Here is a 10,127-nt window from a genome sequence, read left to right as displayed (position 1 = left end):
GGCACCTGCACACAATGCTTCTTCGGTCAACAACTTCTGGATAGATCATGAAACAATATATTTCACTTCCTCTATGTCTTTTACATTTGATTTTCATTTTACATTTTAGATGTGTTTCTGGAACTGTTAGGGTTTGTGATTTGCAGTTTGGGTATTTCAGTGCTCTGCACTCTCAGAGAGGATTCTGTAAGGCAGAGGCAGCATGCAGGAACCTCGTGGCGAGAAGGATGCGGGACAGGGTGTGGGCCGATATTTGACTGCATTTTGCCAATTAAAGCTTCCATTGTTCACCAATTAAAGCGAGGAGGGAGATTGAAATATCGAGGTGAACACGGAAGGTAAGCACTGGTTGACTGCCTTTTGATCACAGGTGGGATCACTCTGCTATGTAGAGGGGAGACTGCCTTTTGATCACGGGTGGGATCACTCTGCTACAGAGAGGGGAGACTGCCTTTTGATCGCTGGTGGGATCTCTCTGCTATGTAGAGGGGAGACTGCCTTTTGATCACGGGTGGGATCTCTCTGCTACAGAGAGGGGAGACTGCCTTTTGATCACGGGTGGGATCACTCTGTTATGAAGAGGGGAGACTGCCTTTAGACCACTGGTGAGATTGCTCTGCTGTGAGAGGGGAGACTGCCTTTAGATCACTAGAGAATCGCTCTGCTATTGGAGAGGGAAAAGCCTGCTCTGTACCCAGAGAATGTTACCCAGGGTTTTCTGTGTTCTGGATATGGACCTGGACTAAAGACATTTTTTCAGTCTTATAGTTCTTTATATTCTGTGTTATCACCTGATCCTTCTCGTTTTTTCCTGTGCGGGGGAGAGGGTTTTAGGGTTTGATGTGCCTGTTCCATTCTTGTGCGGGAAGGAGGGATTTGAGGGCTATGATTGTTCTGCCATTCTTTTCTTTCTTGGTTTTGTGGCTATCTAGAGAAGAAGAATTTCAGAGTTGTATACCTTGATAATAAATAAATGAACCTTTAAACCCTTGTATTTGTTGGAGTTTAGAAGAATGAAGGAGGATCTCATAGAAATCTACCAAATATTGAAAGACCTTGATTGAGTGGACTTGAGAGGATGTTTCCTACAGTGGGGGAGTCTAGGACCAGAAGATATAACCTCAGAAAGATGAGGAGGAATTTCTTTAGCCACAGAGTGGTGAATCTGTGGAATTCATTGCCATAGACAGTTGTGAAGGCCAAGTCATTAGGTATATTTAAAGCAGAGTTTGATAGGTTCTTGTTTGCTAAGGGCATCAAAGGTTATGAGAAGAAGGTAGGAGAATGGGGTTGAGGGGGAAAATAAATCAGCCATGATGGAATGTCAGAGCAGACTCGATGGGCTGAATGGTTTAATTATGTTCCTATGTCTGTCTTATTGTCTAAAATCAGTGTGAACCGCATTGTAATCCCAGTTGAGGGGAAAGCTAGAGGCAATATAAAGTTATAGTCAGAGAGGAAGTGCAGATCGGTGCAAGGCCATAATGAGGTAGATTAAAAGATAAACTACATCACTACAACAGGGCGATAGAAGCTGTCCTTAAACTTGGAGGTCCCGAGGGAAGGGGTAAAAGGGAGGATGACTGGGTTGAGAGGTGTATTTGAGAGAGGGCTGCTTTCCCGGGGCAGTGAAGAGCGTAGGTGGAGAACTCAGAAAACTTAAAGAGAATACACGAGTGTGTTGCAGAACAAGTGTGTGTGTGGTGGGGGGAAGGGGAGGGGGAACACAAGGGGATATCTGTGATAGGCTGGAGATGGAATAATGTTATAGGTTACATTAATGTTACTCAGATCATTGCCTTAATCCCCATTACAGTACTTGTTTTGCTCTATGACCATGAAAAAGGATTATTGAGAGTTGTGATCTCTGATCAGTGGTCTTTATTAGAAAGCAGACAATAAGGGCGGAAACAATGGGGTCTTTTAAGAGACTCCTGGATGGGTTCATAGAGTTTAGAAAAATAGAGGGCTATAGGTAAAGCCTAGGTAATTTCTAAGGTAAGGAGTTTCTATGAGTGTGAGTCGTGAAAGTGGGGGAGGCAGACGATAAGGGTTGAGAGTGTGGGCCGTGGAAGTGGAGGAGAGTGGCTGTGAATGAAGAGCAAGTTAGTGGTAGGGCTCTTAATTCTGGAGGTGGTTCATTTGTTGAGTTAGAGGGAAAGGGTTAAGTTCTGGCAGGGATGCATTTTCTTTTGTATTTTGTAGTTGATGCAAAGATGTAAATGTCTGAATACATGTACCAGCAGGCTCGAACAGCTTCTATCATGCTCTTATCAAGCTATTGAACAGACCCCTATTACAAGAGGGTGAACTTCTGACCTCACAATCTACCTCATCATGGCCTTCAACTTATTGTCTGCCTGCATTGCATTTTCTCAGTATTCATTCTGCATTCTGTTATTGTGTTCCCTGAATATACAGTTGTAATAAAATATCTGTATTGATGGCATGCAAAACAAGCCTTTCCACAGTAATTCAGTACATACGGTCATAATAAACCTGTCTGATCATTTGAAAACTTTCAGCTTGTATTTATTAGTGTATGAAACACAGCTCTACTTGCTTTATACTTATGACTGTGAGGCTAGGCTAAGCTCAGTTCCAATGCCATGTTCAAATTTGCAGGCACCACCACTGCTGTAGGTCAAATCAAAAGTGGTGATGAATCAGCACATAGGAAGGAGGTGACTCAATGTCAGCAAGATCAAGGAGCCGATGATTGACTTCAGGGGGAGGAAACCACAGGCCCATGAACAAGTGAATGTTGTCCCCTTGTTCAAAAAAGGTAGTAGGGATAGTCCGGGTAATTATAGACCAGTGAGCCTTATGTCTGTGGTGGGAAAGCTGTTGGAAAAGATTCTTAGAGATAGGATCTATAGGCATTTAGAGAATCATGGTCAGATCAGGGACAGTCAGCATGGCTTTGTGAAGGGCAGATCGTGTCTAACAAGCCTGATAGAGTTCTTTGGGGAGGTGACCAGGCATGTAGATGAGGGTAGTGCAGTGGATGTGATCTTTCTGGATTTTAGTAAGGCACTTGACAAGGTTCCACACGGTAGGCTTATTCAGAAAGTCAGAAGGCATGGGATCCAGGGAAGTTTGGCCAGGTGGATTCAGAATTGGCTTGCCTGCAGAAGGCAGAGGGTCATGGTGGAGGGAATACATTCAGATTGGAGGATTCTGACTAGTGGTGTCCCATAAGGATCTGTTCTGGGACCTCTACTTTTCGTGATTTTTACTAACGACCTGGATGTGGGAGTAGAAGGGTGGGTTGGCAAGTTTGCAGACGACACAAAGGTTGGTGGTGTTGTAGATAGTGTAGAGGATTGTCAAAGATTGCAGAGAGACATTGATAGGATGCAGAAGTGGGCTGAGAAGTGGCAGATGGAGTTCAACCTGGAGAAGTGTGAGGTGGTACACTTTGGAAGGACAAACTCCAAGGCAGAGTACAAAGTAAATGGCAGGATACTTGGTAGTGTGGAGGAGCAGAGGGATCTGGGGGTACATGTCCACAGATCCCTGAAAGTTGCCTCACAGGTAGATAGGGTAGTTAAGAAAGCTTATGGGGTGTTAGCTTTCATAAGTCGAGGGATAGAGTATAAGAGTCGCAATGTAATGATGCAGCTGTATAAAACTCTGGTTAGGCTACACTTGGAGTTCTGTGTCCAGTTCTGGTCACCTCAGTATAGGAAGGATATGGAAGCATTGGAAAGGGTACAGAGGAGATTTAGCAGAATGCTGCCTGGTTTAGAGAGTATGCATTATGATCAGAGATTAAGGGAGCTAGGGCTTTACTCTTTGGAGAGAAGGAGGATGAGGGGAGACATGATAGAGGTGTACAAGATAATAAGAGGAATAGATAGAGTGGATAGCCAGCGCCTCTTCCCCAGGGCACCACTGCTCAATACAAGAGGACACGGCTTCAAGGTAAGGGGAGGAAGTTCAAGGGGGATATTAGAGGAAGGTTTTTTTTCACTCAGAGAGTGGTTGGTGCGTGGAATGCACTGCCTGAGTCAGTGGTGGAGGCAGATACACTAGTGAAGTTTAAGAGATTACTAGACGGGTACATGGAGGAATTTAAGGTGGGGGGTTATATGGGAGGCAGGGTTTGAGGGTCAGCACAACATTGTGGGCTGAAGGGCCTGTAATGTGTTATAATATTCTGTGTTCTATGTTAATCAGAGGAGGAGAGGGTCGGCAACTTTAAATTCCTCGGTGTTCTCATTTCAGAGGACCTCTCTGGGGCACAGCACATAAGTACAATGATGAAGAAAGCACAGCAGCGCCTCTACTTCCTGAGGAGTCTGTGAAAATTCAGCATGACATCTAAAACCTTGACAAACTTCTATAGATGGGTGGTGGAGATTATATTGACTGGCTGATATGGAGACACCCATGCCCTTGAGTGGGAAATCCTACAAAGAGTAGTGGATTGTCTCAGTCCATCGCCGGTAAAACCCCCCTCACCACTGAGCACATCCACATGGAGTGTTGTCACAGGGAAGTGCACGGTTGTCAGGATCAAGTGCCCAGTGCCCAGGAGCCAGTGCACATCACTCAGGATTGAATTCCTGATGCCCAATGCCCAGTGTTCAGAACCCAGTTCCCCAGGAGACATTGCTTTAAACCTTTTATTTTCACCCTCTCTAACTTCTGTCACTTTATGTCAAAACTAGTATTTTTAAAATCTTATCTTCAAAGAGGAACTGGTTACTACGATACTGTGCTGATCTCTTTCCTGTGTGCACTTCACTAGAACTGAAACATTCACTATATGTGTGAATCAGTATCAATGGCAGGATGTTGAGGTCATGGGTTCTGTTTTTTTACATTTTCCGAATAGAACAAAAAGCCCAAGAAGCAGGACGTAGAAGAAGCCATTCAGCATCCTGAGCCCATCCCACAAGCCATTGGAATTATAGTGGATTTTTGATCTCAGTACCATTGGCTCTTCTTTCCTCATCCCCACATGCCCCGAATATCCAGAAGCCTGTTGATCTCTGCTTTGAATAGACCCAGTGGCAAAGTTCCACATCTCAAAGATTCACCATCACCAGAGGAGAGAAAGTCTTCACCACCTCAGACCTGAATGGAGACCCCTTATTCAGAGACTGTGACCTGGATTCTAGGCATCCCAGCCAGGGAGACGTCCTCACTGTCCATCCACCTTGTTGAATGTTGTAAGAAATTTGTAAGTTTCAACGAGAACTGTTCTCATTCTTCTAAACTGTGGAGAACACAAGCCTAGTCTACTCATTCTCCTCATAAGAACATAAGAAATAGGAGCAGGAGTAGGCCACACGGCCAATCGAGCCTGCCCATCATTCAATAAGATCATGGCTGATCTGTCCGTAAACTCAGCTCCATCTACCTGCCTATTCCCCATAACCCTTAATTCCCTTACTATATAAAAACCTATCTAACTGTATCTTAAATATATTTAGTGAAGAAGCCTCAACTGCTTCCCTGGGCAGAGAATTCCACAGATTCACCACTCTCTGGGAAAAACAATTACTCCTCATCTCCATCCTAAATCTTCTCCCCTGAATCTTGAGGCAATGTCCCCTAGTTCTAGTCTCATTTACCAATGGAAGCAACTTTCCTACTTCTATCTTTCAAAATTTTGTATGTTTCTATAAGATCCCCTCTCATTCTTCTGAACTCCAGAGAGAATAGTCCCAGGCAACTCAATCTCTCCTCATAAGTTAACCCCTTCATCTCTGGAATCAACCTGGTGAACCTCCTCTGCACTGCCTCCAAAGCCAGTATATCCTTCCTCCAGTGTGGAGACCAGAACTTCACACAGTACTCCAGGTGCGGCCTCACCAGTACCCTGTATAGTTGCAGCGTGGCCTCCCTGCTCTTGAACTCAATCCCTCTAGCAATGAAGGCCAACATTCCGTTTGCCGTCTTAATAACCTGTTGCACCTACAACAGACCCAGTGCCTGGCCGAGACTAAACACAATACAGAGCAGGGGTTCCCAACCTTTTTATGCCATGGGCCAATACCATTAAGTAAGGGGTCCATGGACCCAGGTTGAGAAACCCTGAGCTGGAGGAACAGACAACTGATAAGTCTAAACCCTATGCATGAACAATTCCAGTGAACTGCTCCCCCTCTGTCACATCTCTCTCTCTCCTTCTGATCTACCCAGTCCCACCCTAGCCCATTCATCGTGTTTCTTTCCCCCCTCCATTCATTCCATCTGCTCATCACCCACGCACTGCTCCCACCGGATCCCCCTTTCCCTCTGTTCCTATCGGCTCTCTCCAGCTGCCCATTTATTCTATACTCCAATTTCCTCTCCTATCAGATTCCATCATCTTCAGCCCTATGCCACACCCAGCCTCTCTCACTATTCCCACTATTCCCCTTCCCTCTACCTACCATCGCTCCTCCACCTATCACCTGCCACACCTCCCTCCCACCTTCTTATTTGAATCCAGATGAAAGGTTTTCACCCAGAACCTTTACTGCCCATTCCCTTTCACGAAAGCTGCCTGATCCATTGAGTTCCTCCAGTATTCCTGTATGTTAACCCATCATCCCATTCTGGTGAATCTTTGCTGCACTGCCTTGGGGACATTCTTCCCTCCCTCCTGCGCTCAAGTCCTCTCATTGTAAAAATGTGCAGTACAAACACTTGGAAGGTGAGCTGTAGGCATCCTTCTGTTTTGGGCTGCGGGATGCTTCGGTTAACCTCTTTGCTTCCCAGCTTCCACCTCCCTCTCCCCATCCCCCTCCCTGTCCCCCTCCCCATCCCCCTTCCCCTCCTCCTCTCCTTCCCCCTCCCCTCCCCGTCCTCTTCTCCTTCCCCCTCTCCTTCTCCCTCCCCTCCCCATCCTCTCCTTCCCCCTCCCCCTCCTTGTCCTCCTCTCCTTCCCATCTCCTCCCCCTGCTCCTCTCCTTCCCCTCCCCCTCCCTGTCCTCCTCTCCTTCCCCCTCCCCTCCTTGTCCTCCTCTCCTTCCCCTCCCCCTCCCCGTCCTCCTCTTCTTCCCCTCCCCCCCGTCCTCCTCTCCTTCCCCTCCCCCTCCCCGTCCTCCTCTCCTTCCCCATCCCCCTTCCCCTCCTCCTCTCCTTCCCCCTCCCCTCCCCGTCCTCTTCTCCTTCCCCCTCTCCTTCTCCCTCCCCTCCCCATCCTCTCCTTCCCCTCCCCCTCCCTGTCCTCCTCTCCTTCCCATCTCCTCCCCCTCCTCCTCTCCTTCCCCTCCCCCTCCCCTACCTGTCCTCCTCTCCTTCCCCTCCCCCTCCCCGTCCTCCTCTCCTTCCCCCTCCCCCTCCCCGTCCTCCTCTTCTTCCCCTCCCCCTCCCCGTCCTCCTCTCCTTCCCCCTCTCCTTCTCCCTCCCCTCCCCATCCTCTCCTTCTCCTCCCCGTCCCCGTCCTTCTCCCCATCCCCCTCCCCACCACTGGCACAGAGTGTCTGCAGAGTGCGCCTGCAGCTACTCTCCCAGGGCGCTCCAAGCGCGCCACCCAAACCTGGGACCTCTGCAGCACGAAGGACAAGGAAGTGGTAACCACCAGCACCTTGACCTAGAAATATTTCATTGGTTCTTCATCAGCACTGGGCCAAAATCCTGCAACTCCTTCTCACCACCACCTCCTGAAGGACAACATGGGATGGGCAATAAATGCTGACACCATCAGTGACCCCTGAAAAATGACTAATTTTAAAAGAATATCCCCCAAACCTAATCCAACAGTGGGATTATAATTGTAGATTTACAGACTGCCACAACCTTAATCCTCTCCATGCTTCCCACAGCACTTCCTGATGAGATGGGTGGAGCTGACAACTCTACAAAGGACCATATAAACTGGATAGAGTGCAAAGAAGATTTACAAGAAGGGCCTGAATTATAGGGAGAGGTTAAGTGTGCTGAAACTTTATTCCTTAAAGAATAGAAGGATTTTCGAATTGACAGAGAGGTGTGTAAAATTATGAGGGTGAACTTGCTAAGAAAAGAACTGAAATACAGAAAGCAGAGGTTCAGGGAGGGAAACATTCACACAGAGGGTGGTGGGTGTATAGGGAAAGCTGACAGAGGAAGTGGTTGAGGCAGGTATAGTAATAGCATTTAAAAGATAATTAAACAGGTACATGGATAGGAAAGGCTTAGAGGGATATGGGCCAAATACTAGCAAATGGGACTGTAGGGCATGTTTCAGAGCTGTATTACTCTGCAACTAAAATTTTCAATATACTGAAAGACTTCACGAAATGTGTTTGAATGGCATCTCAAAGATTCTGAACTGAAGCCTGCGGATATCCAACAAAGAACTTATAATGGAGAAAAGATGACTCCTGTGGAAATGACAATTGTAGCAGTCATGTACAACAACCAACAAACCACATTGGGCTTGTATGTGGTAAAAACAGGAGGGGCCAGCATTTTAGTGTTGTGAGTGGCTGAGTCACTTACAACTTGATTGGAGATCCATCCACCATTTGCCTGCCACATCCCTGCAACAGAGTCAACTGAAAGTGACTTGAGAAAGTACTGGATGGTGCCATGACTGTCTCCATGCTGTACACCATGAACCCTTGTCCAACAGAGGGCAAAAAGGTGTTTGTGCCAACCTCTGCTGCAGGTTGGAAAGCATATCGGGCCAAGGAAGAATTGTCCTGCTCAGAGGAATCAGGAAAGTGATGAAAGCGATGGTCTGACTACAACATTTTTGTAGGCAGCATATCTGAGAAAGCCTCTGATATGTTAATCAGGCAGTTCCTTGCGAAATGTAGCTTGGTTTTGAGCTGAAAGAGAGGTCAAGGAGCTTCAGGAAAGTTACAACCATTCATCTATTGTGAGTAAGAGGAGCCAGAATCTACTCTGCGAGCTTTAAGGTTATTGCATGAACTTCAAGTGGGAGACAAAAAGCTGCTTGTAAAAGTAGATGCAAAGACCAAAGCCCAGCTGGATGAATGGAAGGCCAAAAAGAAAGGAGTCAATGGAGAGATGAAAACAGGGGATTTTTGAGATGATGTTGTGGATGAAGAAACCAGGAGTGATCAGATCGAAAGGGAGCAATAGAAGGATTAATAGGAAAATAGCAACACACACAAAATGCTGGAGGAACTCAGCTGGCCGTGCAGCATCTAGGGAAAAGAGTACAGTCGACGTTTCAGGCTGAGACCCTTCTTCGGGACTGGCATTAGCAGCGGACCAATCAACTCGCAGAGAGACAGAGAGAGAGTTTTGCATAGGTCAGTGAGAAGAGTTTGAAAAAAGAATATTTCGGGGGGTCTTGGCGCATTAGCAACGAACCAATCGATTCGCAATTTATTAGCAGGTGCAAATAAAAGTAAAGCAGGGTCAAAGCAGAGCGGCGATTGTGTGAGGGGACCAGTGTAGGAGTGGCAACTTGAGGCTTTGGTGAGGAGGCGCAGGTAAGCAGCAAGCAAGGCTTTTGTAGTGGTGAATAAAAAGTCACTAATTAAATAAAGCAGGGATGATGCAGGACCAGGTGACGTGCTGTAGCTGCATGATGTGGGAGATAGTGACCCCTTTGTGCCTAATGACCACATCTGCAGCAAGTGTTGGCAGTTCGAGGAGCTCAGGGTCAAAGTTGATGACCTGGAATCTGAGCTTCAGACACTGTGGCACATCAGGGAGACTTATCCATGAGATAAGGATGTATAGAGTTGGGAGTGATGTATTGACATGGATAGAGGATTGGTTAACTAATAGAAAGCAGAGAGCTGGGATACATGGATTTTTTGGTTGGCAATCAGTGGTGAGTGGTGTGCCACAGGAGTCAGTGCTGGGCCTGCAACTGTTCATGATATACATTAATGATCTAGAAGAGGGGACCAAGTGTCCTGTATCTAAGTTTGCTGATGATGCTAAATTGTGTGGAAAAGCAAATTGTGTAGAAGATACGGAGAGACTGCAGAAGAGATACAGATAGGAGCAAGGATCTGGCAGATGGAATACAATGTTGGTAAATGCGAGGTCATCCACTTTGGAAGGAAAAATGGAAGATCAGATTATTATTTAAATAGTGAAAGATTGCAGCGTACTGCTGTGCAGAGGGACTTGGGAGTGCTTGTGCATGAGTCACAAAAGGTTAGTTTGCAGGTGCAACAGGCCATCAAGAAGGCAAATGGAAGGTTAGCCTTCATTGC

Source organism: Mobula birostris, chromosome 1 (genome assembly GCF_030028105.1).
Source record: "Mobula birostris isolate sMobBir1 chromosome 1, sMobBir1.hap1, whole genome shotgun sequence".
Taxonomy (NCBI): Eukaryota; Metazoa; Chordata; class Chondrichthyes; order Myliobatiformes; family Myliobatidae; genus Mobula; species Mobula birostris.
The sequence above is the reverse complement of the archived record's forward strand: the minus strand, read 5'-3'. Positions refer to the sequence as shown.